This window comes from Hyla sarda, chromosome 6 (assembly GCF_029499605.1).
Source record: "Hyla sarda isolate aHylSar1 chromosome 6, aHylSar1.hap1, whole genome shotgun sequence".
NCBI lineage: Eukaryota > Metazoa > Chordata > Amphibia > Anura > Hylidae > Hyla > Hyla sarda.
This window is the reverse complement of record NC_079194.1, coordinates 206,454,763-206,469,146: the sequence shown is the minus strand read 5'-3', so window position 1 is coordinate 206,469,146 and position 14,384 is coordinate 206,454,763. Positions and strand designations below refer to the sequence as shown.

The window sequence follows — 14,384 nt, the reverse complement described above, 5'->3', positions numbered from 1 at the left end:
CCGGGGGGGGCCCTCTTCTCAGTGCTCCGGGCCCGTGACGTTGCCTTGACGACGACGCACAGGGAAGTTCATGCGCATCCCTGTGCGTCATCGTCAAGGCAACGTCACTAGTCCGGGGCCAGGTCCGGAACGCGGAGAAGAGGGCCAATGGCTGTCCGGGCATGCTGGGAGTTGTAGTTTTGAAACCTCTGGAGGTCCACAGGTTGAAGACCACTGCGGCCTTCGTCATCATCCAGACCCCCGTCATTATCCCCCCCTGTCATCATCCAGACAGGGGGGGATAATGACAGCCGATGGCTGTCCGGGCATGCTGAGAGTTGTAGTTTTGCAACATCTGGAGGTCCGCAGGTTGAAGACCACTGATGAAGGGATTGACAGGCGGTGATGATGAAGGGGGGGGGCTGGATGATGACGGGGGTCTGGATGATTACATGGGGGGATGATTTATTTCCCACCCTAGGCTTATAGTCGAGTCAATAACTTTTCCTGGGTTTTTGGGGTGAAATTAGGGGCCTCGGCTTATATTGGGGTCGGCTTATACTTGAGTATATACGGTGGCTGTCCGGGCATGCTGGGAGTTGTAGTTTTGCAACATCTGGAGGTCCGCAGGTTGGCTTATACTTGAGTATATACACACAAATGTACATGGAACCCCTGGAACAAAATGATGGAATCACTACACAATCCTCCAGATTTTGAGTATTTAGCAAATACACAGATCACAGAAGAGACCCAAAACAATCTTTGTTAAATAGCTAAACATCTGGAAAAAATATGGAACCAGTAGCAAAAAAGAAATCTCATTACATTAAGTGGTTACAATCTAACCACTGTTTAATTTCCAAAATAAATTTTCATTCTACTTGAGATCTGGACTGTTTGCTGGCCATGTCATTGAGATTACATACATTAATGGAACGAGAAAAGTCTACAAAAAAAAAAAAAAAAAGTGTACACCAGTGCATTGGCTGTTGAGGTAAAGGTTGGCATCCCCCTTGATATTTTTACTGACGCTTAACTGCACTTCATGAATAAGTGGGGAAATCCGACTGATTTTTTCAGGCAGTCATCTTTATGACGAAAAGCATCACCCCTTGGTCAATACAGATTGGTAACTCATAACTAAATATCACCTTCATCCAATCCTCTACACTCCATGATTGCTCTTCTGCTCATTATAAATTTGTTATCTTCTGTTTAGGTGTCAGGAATAGTGTCCGTTTGCCTCTTCTATATGTAAATCCTATTATATTGAGCCAGGTTTTCACAGTCCTTGCTTCATAAATTTCCCCCAATATTTTAAACAGAAAGCCTGGCATCAACCTTCAACTTAGGCTGTGATCATTGAATGAACTTGTAATCATCAAGGGACTTTGCATAAAGTGGACAGAAAGGGGGCTCGGACTTCTGTGTACATCAAATTTGTGACAACATATGCTAGCGTAAATTGTACCCGAAATTTAAGCTTGTGCCTTTTTTTTTTTTTTTACATCTGGCTGATTGGAAACCAGCAAGATCTTACTTAAATAGGCACTGTCAGAACCTAATATACTTCGGGGGGGAGGGGGGGAATAAAAAAACTTACAAAAAACGCTAGGGGTCCCTATACCATTTAGTACATAATTCTAATTATACCATTTAGAGCATAAAAATATGTTTCCCAGCCTGTGCTTTGGCTGGAACAAAGTCCAGAAAGTGAGGGCAAGACTAGCATTCCCTCCTCTGTGCTCACTCCTGTCCTGTCTATCAGACTCCTGTCTAAAAAAAAAATAGAAGAGGAGGTTACAGAGCAGCCTGCAGTGACTGGATGAAGAGACCAAGCACAGCAATAAAGTAAATGCATGGTGAGTGTGGGCAGGCTCAGTGCTTGCCTTGGACATGCCCATTTCTGAGCAGTGGATGTCAGGGTGAGTGAGCAAAAGAACAGAGAGATTTGTAAGCAAAGTACAGGAGCTAGACACATGAAAAAGGACATTTAAAGAATCTGCATGACCTAGTGAGTAACACATTTAAGCATTATTTTTTATGAGATATGACAGGTGCATTTTAAAACATGTGTATGAAACAGCAGTCATAGTAAATTGCCTTCACTGACTCCTGTTCCTACACACTGACTCCTGTGTCTGCCTCTTGTAAGACGAGAAGGGGCAGGTGCCAGTCACGATCATTGCGTGGTTTTGCCCGCATGTGATCATTGTGACTGGTACCCTCCCCCTCCTGTCTTGGAAGTTATACTTCTGAGATAGACAAGGGGTGGAAAGTAAGCATCCAAACTGACAGCATTCTAACAATATAGATTCAGGTCATCTAGGGGGAAATTATCTATACATAGAAATGTAAAGATTAGCAGTCGACGTCAAGTATTGTAACATAAAACAAATGGCTATACAGATAAGATGTCACACGAGGACAGATCAGGTATGAGTGAGGGAAAATATAATAACAAATGCAGAAAATTGCAGAGAAGCACAGAAACTCTGACAAGACGGTGTTTGTGAAATGAAACAGATCTGATTTATAGCAGCTCGTGTGGACGTAGTTGATTTTCTCCCAACATTTAAATTGGGTAAATTGATTATCCAATACATTTGTGCAGGAATTATCTTCTTGTTAACTGTTGGTCACTTTCAATGTGGAAGCAAATCTTAAATCTTACGCATACTGTCTTAGAAATATGTACCATGGAATTTCTAGAAAATGTAATGAATGTTTTAGTAACTTTGGTGTATAACATGGGTGGAAACTGCAGTGCCTCCTCACTGCTGTCCTGAGCCTGAGGTAAAATATAGAGATGGTATGGCTGAATCTGAGCGGTTGATCATTTATTTGCACTGAATATCATATTACACAAGAAGCTAGAAAAATTACAGAGCAAATGGATATGCTGTCAAGAATACTTTTTTGTGGGTTTATAGTTTTAAACACAGCAGCCTTTCCTGGTGTGTAATGATCAGAGGACTGCCAAGTACCTTTCAAACATCCACACTAAGAATGTAAATAACTATGGTCTTGGAGCACTAAGCAGAATACTGTGAAAATAAATTCTTCAATGGAGAAAATCTATACACGAAGCTGAGTCAAGCAAAATTTCACAAACTTCGGGAAAAAAAGATGCACAGATCCCATCCATGGACCACGGCAGAAAGTCAATGTGAATTAGCTGCTCCGGATCTGATGTATCCAACCATGACAAGTCAAACCCTTTGATCAGTCAGGGTCTGGGTGCTTAGATCCCCTCCGATCACTAGAAGGAGGCAGAAGAAATGCCTGCTAAAGTGGAGTTCACATCACATTTTTGTATCCTGTACAAACATTTTGGTTTTTATTGTGTGGCAAATATTTCAGGATAGAAAAACTGCTTATTTCAGTCAAAAACAGCACCATACCTGTCCTTTGATTGTGTGTGGTATTGTAGCGAAGTTCTAAGTTTTATTGAAGTGAATAGCGCCAAGTTGTATTACCTCAAACAACCAGAGGTGGTGATGTTTTTGGAAGAAATTTACTGTTTTTCTCTTCCTGGATAACTCCACTGAGAACAGGATCCAGATGGATCCTGTTATTTGTCCAGGATGTCATCTATCTTCATGGCAGGAGACAGACTTCTATAGATTGCCCATGGCCCTGCAACAAGGAGACGGAGAGAAAAGCACTCATCTGTGTGCTACTCCCTGCTGGTTCCAGTGACCAGTGGATGTCTGAACACCCAGAACAGCAGATACCAAAGTATCAAAATCCAAGCATTTAGTTAAAAATGACCCCTGAAAACCAATGGATTGAAAAAACAAGATTAGTTGGTCATATTCAAGCCAAGAAAGAAAGCAATCAACCACGCTAGCCTGCAATGAAGCCAAGGAAAGCACAGCACCATTGGACATACAAATGATGAAAAGACCAATCCCACAACAAAAACGAAGTCGTTCACCTAGACGTGGAAGGAATGCTCTGAGTTCTGAAGCAAAGAAGTTTTAGTTTTTTTACCAGAGCCATAACCTAACTTGTAGACCTCTCTGGGGTAGGAAACCACAATAATACAGCATGATACAATTTGTTTCCATGAAGACTGAATATGAATCTGTGGCATAAAGTAGTTTGTGCTATGTGAAGTATTCTGAATCTGTACAACATAGTTGTGTGCATAAGGATGTTGTTTGGGTTAAAACAATCTGACCCTTGGGGGCGCCAGATCCCCCTGAGTAGGCAGGACTCACACAGTAGATACTGATGGAGGCTGGGGACACCAGAAGAGAATTGGGCATTAACCTACCCTGCTAGGGAAGTAGGCTAGACCACCAGAAACATCTTTTTCCCTTATAGTCTCTTTTCTGTACTTTCTAGAGTCCTAAACACAGTGTTACCCATATCATGCAGTCCACTTAAAAAAACAATAAAGGTAACAGTAGAACTGAACTTTAGAGGTGTATGGTCCCTTCCAGTAAAATGTACTAGCGTTACTGCTTTGTAAACATTTCTAACCTGCAGTAATATTTTTCAGAACAAGAAACATCCACAGAAAGTTTAATTAAAAGGGAGTTGATATTTAATAAAAACGAATAGCGCTGAATCAAACTTGTTTGCCTCATATGCAATCCCGCCTGTGACAGTTTGCAGATTTAGACTATTACAATAGAAGGCGGCTTTGAGAATATTTATTTGGAAATGTTTTTATTATATGGACTAAGACTGAGTACCCATTTAAAACGACAATTTTCACAGCTGTCAAGCTGACTGAATATTTGATGTGTGCAGGCTTCTCCTCTCCTATAAATGAGACATTTCCTTTCATCTTGTACCCTAACACACGTTACCTAAACCCCCCAAATCTGAATATTTCAATAAGGTTCTTTCATTATTCACTAGGTTCATGGAAATTTTACTAGGGCAACCACATTTTTCTGTCGTTATGCATACAGGTACAAGCCTTCAGCTGGCAATATTACCACGATTAGCATAGTTTGATGAAATATTTAAAAGGTTTTCTTACTTTATTATTTTATTTCTCTAAAACCTAATAAATCAAATGACTGCCAAATGCCATTAAGGTGACACTCTGACTGCAATGTGCTTTTCATATTCAAATGTGAAAACAGGGCTGATGAAAGAGCGGGTGGATTTCATGTCTGCTGCCTGCAGCTTATACTCACACGTACATTATATGTATATAAGGGAGGGGTTGCTCTTATTAACCATAGACTAACACAAGTGAAGAGGAAGCATGTGTATGTGTGTTAATAGAATGTATTTGTTAATATAACTGCAATTTTATTTGTGTTTAATAAATCTTAATTTTTCTGTAAAAATTATTGGTATTAGACTCATAATTGTTAATAATAATATTAATAATCAGGAATGAGGTAGAACACAACATATTATTTCTTTCCCTCTTCATCTCCTTCTTCCTAAGTGTCTTCTTTGCTACCAGTTGACATTTCCCACCACTGTCCTCTATAGAATTATATTATATCTATAGAACTATCCCTATTATAAAGACACCAACACATTTCAGACTCATTCACTCTGCTGCTTTAAATGTCTGTAACACCTAGAAAACTTCTTACTCGGCTAAGAAACATTTTAAAATGTAGTTTTAGTATTCTAAGTTCCAAAAAATCAAAAATCGCCGCTGCGGCACCCCGCCATCATTACTGCACAGAGCGAGTTCGCTCTGTGCGTAATGACGGGCGATACAGGGGCCGGAGCAGCGTGACGTCATGGCTCCGCCCCTCATGACATCACGGCCCGTCATGGGGGCGGGCCGTGATGTCACGAGGGGTGGAGCCGTCATGTAACGATGCTCCAGCCCCTGTATTGCCCGTCATTACGTGCAGAGCGATCTCGCTCTGTGCAGTAATGACAGCGGGGTGGATAGGGGATAAGATGTCTCGGGGCAGAGTACCCCTTTAAAGGTTACCATAAGGCTACTATACACTGTCAATATCTGTCAGCTGAACATTTGTTCAGCCAACAGTTGTCTCTCCTGACCTCCCCATATACAATTCCTCTATGGGGAGGGGCCAGACTCAGTCACACAGCTTTTGTAAAAGCTCATCCCTCCCAGAACAATTGGGTCGGTTGGTAAAATTCCAGCATGCCTGACCATTCTTTCCCGGTCATCATCTGTCTGGAGGTAGTCATACACTTCAGACAGTTGACCGAACACACTGAAGTCGATGGTTATGACAGACTAGTTTAAAGGTGTATGAACACCTATAGTTCTATTCTTGGTCAATTATACATGTGTCTTATTACGTTGCATCAACATTGACATTCAATGTTAAAGCTTCTCCTGCCTGGTCAGTGCATTACAATGAGCGGACCACACGTTAACCCATGTGTCTTCCTAATCTCTTACCTAACTAACATACTCTAAGTATTAAGTCATATTATTTAAATTACCTTTAGAATTAAAGAGATCAGTAAATTTACATTTTAAATAAGAACGTCATATACAACTAATACTACTACTATTTGCATGTCTAAAACAAGTTTCACTAGTATATAGTTTTCGTTGGCACCTCAATGAAATTCTAATTCTTGTTACATGCAGAGAAAATGAAATACACTCACATATCCAATGAACTGCAGTGAAGAGTACAATGCATTCCCCTAAACTCCCAAGCGTCAGATAAATGTCATTATTCGGAGAGTTACATATATCTGGTATAATTAGAGTGAAAAACGCGGCTTTATCTTGATGAATTTTTCCTCTCCAGTATTTTAAAAGACTCATAAATATTTAAAACAGTTCAAGTATTTCAAAATTTAATGATGCTGAGAAGGCTTGTTATGGCACGGCAGAATTATAGGAGTATTTTATGAACAAAATGGTTTTAAATCAACCTGACAAACTCAACTGGGACCCTGATGTCCCTTTCCAAATGAATTTGTCAAGTGTTTAAAGAAGCGAGGACCTGAATGGAATTTTCTACTTTAGAAGCTTCCACTCAAGACAGATTAGAAGTGATCATGTATATAATACAATTAGAAGAGCCTCTTTTATATAATGGTGGCACACATTCCAGCCATGTAGATCTCTGCACATTTCCACTAATATCAGTAATAGCAGGAAAAATATAAGCTGTCAATTAAAGCAAACCAAGCACTAGATTTTACCATATATAACGCTTGGTAATGTGTTATATATGGTAAAATCTTTATCCTCACCAGACGTTTTTGACCCCAGGGATGGTGAGGATATGAAACTATAAAGTCTCCCCTGCCACCCGGTAAGTAGTCCACAGGGGGGAGCTATGCTTACTTGGTATCGTTGCTTCAGCCGGATTGATGCCTTCTCGTCGTGACTGATGGCCCGTGTCATTGCTCTGCTGCCTTCATATGCCCACCATCTTTGGGGGCAAAAACATCCCCTGAGGATGGTGAGGATAAAGATTTTACCATATATAATGTGTTGCCAAGCGTTATATAAGGTATATAAGGTAAAATATAATTCTTGGTTTCCTTTAATATCTACATAATGTTGGGGTGAACAGCACATTGACATTGTGCTAGCATGTCCCCCACTCAGCACCATCTTCTCTACCTGCCAGTTTTGGGCACATCCATAAATTATTACATAGATGGCTACCCATGGCTTCTACAACCAATAACAGCTGATCACCAGGGGGCACAGAAGGTGGGCTGCGATCAAATGATCACTGTGCCTGCTTCCTTTTATAACAGGTAGTCTTCAAAGGGAACCAATCAGCATATTTTAGCATATATAACGCTTGGCAATGCGTTATATATGCTAAAATAGTTATCCTCACCATCCCCGGGGATGACAAAACAGAACAGAATACAAGAACTGGTCCCTAATCTTCTTTAGACCTGTTCCCTGGACACTAACCTATCATTAGGCAAACAAACCTCATTGTTACTGCAGTGACCATGTGGAAACCCTGGACTAACTCAGGAACAAAGTGGTTCTAAGACCCAGACAAACAAAACCTGAACTACTAAAGCATGCAACAAGACAAATTGAGCAAAAGTACAACAACTTTCAAGTACTAACAGCAGAACAACACAAACAAGCCAATAAAGACCTGAGAAACTGACAATAACCTAGAGTGATACAAGAAACAGTATGTGCACACTCACAGGGCATATGCTATAGATTCTGCAAAGAACTACACAAAAAAAAAATATGATAGTCTAACCAATCATGATTCCCTGATCCAGAGTAATGGAACAGGCTGTGAGACAGTCACATAGCCAACAGACAGTAAGACTTCTGCTATGCCTATTTTTTTTTTCATATAATAGAATGTCAAAAGTCTGTAGGAAATTGCATTATTGTCTGTGTACAGTATTTAAAATGCAAAGGAATTGGCCTTGGAGACAGCCCTAGTGAACTCCTTTCCTCAAGATTTATCACAGGACTTTAGGTTAAAATGGCTGATATTAAAGGGAAACTGACAGCAGGATACCTAGATATACAGGTATACAGTGCGGGTGATCCCATCTAGAACACTTTTTTTCTGATACGGTCAGGCAGTCCTGACATATCATTCCCGTGGCTGGTATGCTAATTTCTAGCCCTGTGCAATGGAGGCGGGCTCCTGCACTTTCAGCAAGCTGTTTCCAGTCCATTGGGTCCCGCTCTCTTCTTCCCTGTCATGAATATGCATGAGATTGTCACTCTCGCAACAGCCAGAGAGGGGGAGGGGGAAGAGCGGGACCTACAGGAATGTAAACAGCTTGCTGATTATGGGGGGTCCAACCGCTGGGTACAGCACTCATTTATCTCTGGCTCTCCAATAGTGATGCATGGAGAGCACGTGCCGACTCCCGCTCCATGCACAAGAAGAGTTTTGGAGCCCTGCAGGAGATCGCCAGGGGTCCCAGTGGTCTCTTCTCGGCCTTTTGGCTAAGATCAAGTGTAGTATCTGTTCTTATCAGTTTAATGCTGGTGGGGATGGGTGCTGCATGGTAGGGAGCAGGTGTACCAGGGCGTTCAGGGGCTGGTTATGAGGAATCAGCTCGACGGCTGCCCCGATGTGACCTGCTTCCTCCGGGTCTCGCCATGAGGTAAAGGGGTGTAGAGCCGAGGTACTTCTGTGCCTCGGGGAGTGGTGACCCTGAGGTGCCGAAACTCACTGGGTGTTAACTCACTGAGTGAACGCACTGCACCATACTCTTCACCTTTGGCACTCGCCCTTTGTATCCCGGCCTTCTGGCTAGGATCAGGGCAATTTTTATAGATCCGGCCGGATGACCGGGCAGTATATCTGCACTTGTCCACTTATTTATTATTTTTTTTGTTTGTCACTGTGCCATGTTTGTGTCTTTATTTGTACACAGGATTGTCAGGATGTGGTAGCCCTTCTGGGTGTCTCTCCTGGCGGTCTAGGGGAGGTGTGTGTGGCCATTAGGTTCCTCACCTCACTGCAACCCCTGGGCATCTTGGCTTTGGTCAAGATACCACCAGTATACGGCTCCTCGGCTGATAACTTGGCTAACGCCTAGGTTGAAGCCAGGAGCATTTCCGTCCCCTTAGTAGCTTTGGCGAAAAGGGGCATCAAACCTGGATCCTTGCAGGTGCCTTTTGGCCCGGAGGTGAAGGGTAGGCTTGTTGGGGGGCCTCTCTCCTGTCGGAGAAGGGCTAAGCGATAGACCGTATCCTTTGTGCACGTTTTTTAGTGTGACACGTTTGCACTTTTTCTTTCACTTTGGGTGATAGAGAGCACTTGCCTCGGCTCTTAAAAAAAAAAATAACAGACCCCCTGCGATCAGCTACTTATCCCCTATCCTGTGAATAGGGAATAAGTAAGTTCTCGCTGCGAAACCCCTTTAAAAAATATGAGAAAATGTTCTTTACATTAAGGGTTGTAAAACTTCGGAATGATCTACAACAAAAAGGTAGCAATGGTAAAAATAATGGCATAATTTTGCGCATGACTAACAGTTTGATTATAATTTACAAGAAGGGGTAAAATTATCCAAATAGAATCATTTATTTTCCCCTATGATATAGCGTCGGCAACAATTGACCTGGTGGTTATGTCTTCTGGATGAAATAGGCACTAAAGTATCAACATTTTTCTAGTTTAAGTTTAATTCATGCACTTGTACATACTACTTCAAATATATTTCACAAAACATAACTATAGATTTCTAACTGCCTAGACTAATATCAAGTGACAGAAGGTCAATTACTTAAATGGATAAAAGACTTCTTAAACTTATTAGCACTTCTTCTGGCTCAAAGATCTTACTGACTTAATCTTGACATTTATAGTTTGTCTATGCTATGTTAAAAAATCTTTACAGACTTACTCAATTAGACATAATCATTTCCTAAATGTGCTTTTTATGTAACTGACCACAGTATGATGGTATGAGATAGGAATAGTAGAAAGTGTGATAAAAACAAGCATAGCCCAAAAAAAAAAAACAAGCTACTTGCCTAGATGTTGTAAAGGTGTTTTTTTTTTACCAAGGAAAAAACTTAGCAGTCATTCTCTTCAGTTTTCTTCCATGCCGTTCCTGGCCTTTTGATGTCACTAAAGCGTACTAGTGCTTAATTTTTTTTTTATAATTCATTAATTTGCAGATTTGGTTACTCATTGAGTCTCTGTTATGTCTCTGATAGATAAGGCTTTTTCAGCCTAGTGATGGCCTTCCTTCACTTGTTTTGTTTAACACATGTTAAGAGTTCCCATTCATTTTTACCAAATGCAAATAGAAATAAATCAAAGTCTTTTTATTTCCTTAGGTTGTCATGAAGTAAATGAGGTACCAGGCTGAACTAGACTATGAAACTGCCAGTCAGTCAGTCAGTTGTTTAGTTGCTTCTGAGACTTTGAAGGGCTATGCAAAAAATTGTTAGACAATAAATTAGTTAAATAACTGACACCAACCTATGTCCAATGAATAACACCAATATTTGGTACCTCACTCCATATGCATTTCTGTCACCAGATGGGTGTGATATCTTTAGGGGAGGGGCAAGCAGTGTGTAAATGCGGCAGGAGTGTACCATAGATCGTAACAATGCAGGGTATGGCTCAGGTAAACATTCAGGCCACAACCTACAAACAATGTAAAAAAGTGAACCTTGGTAATATATCCTGTCTAAGCCTGGTCATTTGCTATAGAACAGTAATGTTAGCATATCAAGGTAAGTGCACGAAAGCAACCCGATCAATGGTTCTAAAACCAGCGCCCGGATGCTGCTTGAATGTGCTCTGCAATGGCAGAGGGCTGTACTCTGAATCAACCGCTGTTGCACATAAGCATAAAGCTCCTACAAAAACGGGAATTATGAGTTGGTATGTGTACTATAAAAATAAGTTACTTACTCATAGAGACACAAGCTTCATAAGTAAAGGGGTTATCTGACAGAAGGGGTGTTTTTATTTTTTTAAAGAAAGATACCAAGCTATAAAGTAACAAACCTGCAAATACCTATCTGGCTGCCTGCAGTGCTCTCCTCTTCCAGGTTCTGGAGCCAATAAGTCAATGGGCAAAGTGACAAAACCAGCACCAGGAAGAAAAGTGTGGCTGAGACTGGGGCCGGGCCAAATAAGTCAACTTCTACTCACTGGAGGCAACTGATGTATTTGGCCCCAGGGAGAAAGGTATGTAAAGTCTTGTTTTTTTTATTGCAATCAGCCTGAATATGTTTTTCTATTAAAGGGGTATTCTGGCCGTATACATCTTGGGGGAGATTTATCAAAACCTGTCCAGAGGAAAAGTTGCCGAGTTGCCCATAGCAACCAATCAGATCGCTTCTTTCATTTTTGAAAAGGCCTCTGGAAAATGAAAGAAGGCAACTCAGCAACTTTTGCTCTGGACAGGTTTTGATAAATCTCCCCCTTATCCCTATCAAAAGGACAGGGGATAAGATGTCTGCTCACAGGTGTCCTGCTGCTGGGACCCTCGCAATCTCTGTGCAGCCCCTGGCTTTTTGTACCGGGCGCTGCCTCCAAGACAGATATGGAATGTCATGGCCATGCCCCCTCCCATATATGGAGGGCACGTGGCGTGACAGCACGAGGGGGCATGGCCGTGACATCACGTCTCGGAGGCAGTGTTCGGCACAGAATGCCGGGGGCTGCACCGAGGTCACGGAGGTGCCAGCAGTGGGACCCTTGCAATCAAACATTTTACCTTCTTTGGATATGGGATAAGATGTATAAGGCTGGAATACCCTTTTAACCCCTTAAGGACCAAGGGTTTTTCCGTTTAGCATTTTCGTTTTTTCCTTCTTACCATTAAAAAATCGTAACTCTTTAAATTTTGCACCAAAATATCCATATGATGGCTTATTTTTTGCGCCACCAATTCTATTTTGTAATGAAATCAGTCATTTTACCCAAAAATATACAGCAAAACTGAAAAAATAATTGTGAGACAAAATTGAAAAAAAAAAAACGCAATTTTGTTTAATTTTGGCGGCTTCCGTTTCTACACAGTAAATTTTTCGGTAAAAATGACACCTCTTTATTCTGTAGGTCCATAAGATTAAAATGATACCCTACTTATGTAGTTTTGATTTTGTCGTACTTCTGGAAAAAATCAAAACTACATGCATGAAAATTTACAATCTCTCAAAAGGCTCACTTTTAGCCGAAACGTTGCTGTTATTGATGCAATAAATATCAGTTTGCTACTATACTGGACCTGGCGATTGTTGCTGTTTCCTTTGGAGAGATTGTGAAGTGTACCCGTCCTTGGTGTTCGGGTGGATTACGGGCACATCCCCAGAGGTCATCCAGTGCTGGCTCCCTCTGTTTTTTTTGCATGAAAATTTATACGTTTAAAATTGTCATCTTCTGACCCCTATAACTTTTTTGTTTTCGCCATATGGGGCGGTATGAGGGCTCATTTTTTGCACCGTGATCTGAAGTTTTTAGCGGTACCAGTTTTGCATTGATAGGACTTATTGATCAATTATTACTTATTGATTATTTGATACCAAAAAAGTGACCAAAAACACACTTTTTTGGACTTTGGAATTTTTTTGCGCGTACGCCATTGACCGTCTGCTTTAATTGACGATATATTGTTATAATTCTGACATTTCCGCACGCGGCGATACCATATATGTTTATTTATATTTACACAGTTTTTTGTTTTTTTTTTAAATGGGAAAAGGGGGGTAATTCAAACTTTTAATATGGAAGGGGTTAAATGATCTTTATTAACTTTTTTTTTCACTTTTTTTTTGTAATGGGGGGTTTTAACACTGCACACACTGATCTTTTACATTAATCAATGGTTTCTCATAGGAAACCATTGATCAATGATTCAGTCATTCGGCAATCAGACACCAGGAGGCAAGGTAGGGGACCCGCCTGCTGTCTTACAGCTGTTCGGGATGCCATGTTTTCTCCGCGGACATCCCGAACAGCCCCCTGAGCTAACGGGCAATGATTTACTTTCACTTTAGACGTGGCGTTCAACTTTGAATGCCGCGTCTAAAGGGTTGATAGCGTGCGGCACTGTGATCAGTGCTGCGCGCTATTAGCCACGTGTCCCGGCCGGGCCCGACTCGCAATTATATAATGGGAGCGGACTCAGGACGTACATTTACTTCATGGGTCCTTAAGAGGTTAAAAAAAAACCCTGTTAAAATAACGTCTTTAAACGTCATGTACACCGCTGGATTAAAGAAGTTTACAAACTAGCGGAGTACATGATTACATTTAACGTTGTTACTAGAAAGAATTACAATGTTTTACAGAGGAGGGTCTGGAAACACAATAATTGCCAGTTGGGAATACTCTTTTAATCAGGAGATTATGCATTCATTCTTTAGTATTCAAATGTATGAAAAATTCATAAAGCATTGTCTAACACAGAGCACTCAGCAGCTTCCCCCTGTTCTTTCCTGTAATTAACATGCCTCCAAGGTTTCTGTGGATGTGGGAGTAAAGGGGAGCGGAGTCATTATCCTGGGAACTCCTTACATGCTCAGTATACCTCTCAAAATGATTTTGTGATGGAGAATATTGTAATTGCCTTGCCATTCACTTGTACAGGCTCTGTTCCACTAAACATTAAATCACAGGCACAAAGATGCTCATCCTCATAAGTGTCACAACAGGAAATAAAAACACACATGACAGTGAAATTAGGGTTAATTTGAGGTTACTTGTACATGTTCCACTGCTTGTTTGCATACGGCCAGATGTTATGGAGGAATTCCCAAGATTCTTTACAACAAGAATAACAAATAAGTAGTGTTATTTGTTGTTGGGTTATTATGGAAGCTCTAAGAGTCTTTCCAAAACTAAATAAGCAACCATGTGTCTACATAAAAAGTTAAAGCATACCTGAACCTTTAAATAACTTTTCAGCATAAGCTGTCATGTGTACATGAAGAGGCAAACCATTTTGCCATTACACTGTATATGGTGTGTTTCATCTTTTTTTACCTTGCA

At 40.9% G+C, this 14,384-nt stretch overlaps 1 protein-coding gene and 1 pseudogene across 2 annotated transcripts in view; one reads left to right on the top strand and one right to left on the bottom strand.

The window, feature by feature from the left end:
* Positions 1 to 14,384, bottom strand: part of RPGRIP1L (RPGRIP1 like) — a 165,136-nt gene that overhangs the window by 19,661 nt on the left and 131,091 nt on the right. The gene's annotated exons all lie outside the window — the stretch shown is intronic.
* On the top strand, positions 8,844 to 8,938 carry LOC130277834 (U2 spliceosomal RNA; annotated as a pseudogene).